This window comes from Urocitellus parryii, chromosome 8, assembly GCF_045843805.1.
Source record: "Urocitellus parryii isolate mUroPar1 chromosome 8, mUroPar1.hap1, whole genome shotgun sequence".
Taxonomy (NCBI): Eukaryota; Metazoa; Chordata; class Mammalia; order Rodentia; family Sciuridae; genus Urocitellus; species Urocitellus parryii.
Window position 1 is genome coordinate 89,004,969 of NC_135538.1, and position 2,350 is coordinate 89,007,318.

The window sequence follows — 2,350 nt, forward strand, 5'->3', positions numbered from 1 at the left end:
GAAACTTAAACTCCAATACCTTGCTTAACAAGATTTCTTATTTCATGTAATTTGAATACACGGAAAATTAGAAGATTAAGGTATTAGTGATGATATTGGTAATATCCTAATTTTATAACTGAATTTAAGAAATAGATTTTACTCAAGGTTAAATAGATAATTCTCAGCAGAGGTAACATTTGAATACCCATTACTGATTTCTCCAAAAACCTTGTAGAATAATGCTGTTGAGATTAACACACTTGAGATATTGAAAGTACAAGTCAGGATGTGGTGAATTGTGGCCATGAAACTCCAACTACATGCATCAGCAACCTGGAAAGGCATTGACAGCTCAGGCCAACACTTTACTTGCAGTTTCCATTTGGCTTTCCTTTAAAGTTAAAAATAGGTATATAAGTTGATTTTCTCTAAAATCCCCTAATTAATATTTTGTAAGGTGGGTAGGAACAAGAGGAAGGCAATAGAAATAGGTGTTTCTAATGATAAATATCCAATAAAGTTATTAGAAAACAACAAATTAACAGGATAAGTAGTTGAAAAGTGAGTTTTCAAGCAATGTGTGAAATTTGAATTGTAAAGATAATTTCACAAAGTGACTTGTTACAAAAAAATTAGAAAAAAAGTCCCTGTAGCTTATAATTTTGAGAACCTAAGGGAAAATCTAAATTAATAAATAAAGTGCTAGAGTTGAATTATCATTTTAAAGATATGCACACACTTACATGACAAATATTTGGGAAGAAAAAAATACTAACATAAGAAAAAAAGACAAAAATGTGAAATTATGTGTTATCAATCATATTTTTGAAAGAATGATTAAGAAGGTATCCCTTAGTAGAGAGAAACTGAGGGCAAAATGGAAAGAATCAAGACCTGGGGAGGGGCACTAGTAGAAAGACACAGTAGAAAGACATAGAAAAAAGGTTTTCAATTAAGAGCACATGAATTTATGAATAAACCTGTAAAACTATGTAACAAAGAAGAGAGAGTTCTAAAAGTAATTAGTAAAGGCTAGGATTATTTAGGGCTTGGTGAACTACAGCATTTATATTTTATTCTACATGAGATGAGAAAATGACAGTTTGGACCTTGAAAAATATTAATCTCAATATCTATATATATTTCCTGACCAAGCATATATATTTGGTACATTAATATGCTCAGTAACAGAGAATCCTGGTTTCTCTAAGTACATTTTTTTAAAGCTATGGATATTTAGGATACAGATAGTAAAGTAAGTCAAACCTATATTTTAATATCTTGAGATGGACAATAATCTATACATTTTGGTTTACTCTAAACTTTAAAAGGCTGGCATAATAGAATAATGAATATCCTATGAAACAAATTTAAAATATATTATTGAGTAATTTACTTAAAATTTCAACTCGTGTCCTTACAATGATAATGCACACTATCAGATTATGTGAGAGAACTTGAGACTCATTGTACTTATTATATTCATGTTAAGTTTATTAGATTTGCAAAAAAAAAAAAGTTCCAATAAGTGGAACAAGCTTGTTAGGTTAAATGCCTGTGTTTTTAAAAGGAAAGTCAAGAATATTAAGTTATAAGTGTATATCAATGGTCAAAGAAAATTTAAACTGTAAAAGCCCTCACTGAAACGTGATTTTTTTTCTTAATTTATACAGACAAAATCAGATTTGTAAACAAAAAAAGACAATCTTAAGGTAGAACTATAATTTGAAATTTAGCCACAATTCACAATTAAATTTTAATATAATCGATAAGGCTATCATTAAGTGAATGATTTTCTTCTGAGCACAAAAAGGAAAATACTAAAATGTCAACAATTGACAATGAATATTGTTAACGCTGACATCAAACTCAAAAATCTATTAAATGAAGGCTAGCTTTTCATTTGATTATTACCCATTTTAGTAAGGATTTGGGAGTTTTGCAAGTTCACATGAACTTTTAAATGTATGAAATAAAAATTTTGGCAAAATATTAATTTATTTCATATCAGAATATAGTGAGTTTTTCATTTATTATTTTCATGCAAACTGAGTACCCCATGCTTCCTTTTCCTCCTGTTAAGTTAAGCCTTACATATTATTACATCACTTCTATGTAATTATGGAATTTTTATGAATATATCAGGGTCAAATATTCTCTACCAGAATTGGATTTTTAGTGGCTTTTATGACATGAGCTTTTATATTTCTGAATATTCATGTAACAGACAATAATAATGCTGCTACACCTTTATATATACTCTGGTACCTTATGAAAAAATATCTGAAAATATGCTATCTCAGTAAGAGACAGCTATACCTACCTACCTATTTGCAAATTTTCAGTCATAAAATTAAAAGAGAAAATT

General features: G+C 28.6%; 1 non-coding gene across 1 annotated transcript; it reads left to right on the forward strand.

Moving 5' to 3' along the window:
* The first annotated feature begins 254 nt into the window (after positions 1 to 254).
* Positions 255 to 381, forward strand: LOC113184628 (small nucleolar RNA SNORA44). Its single transcript, XR_003301025.1, has one exon. It is a non-coding gene; the product is annotated as a small nucleolar RNA SNORA44 (small nucleolar RNA).
* The last annotated feature ends 1,969 nt before the right edge of the window (positions 382 to 2,350 follow it).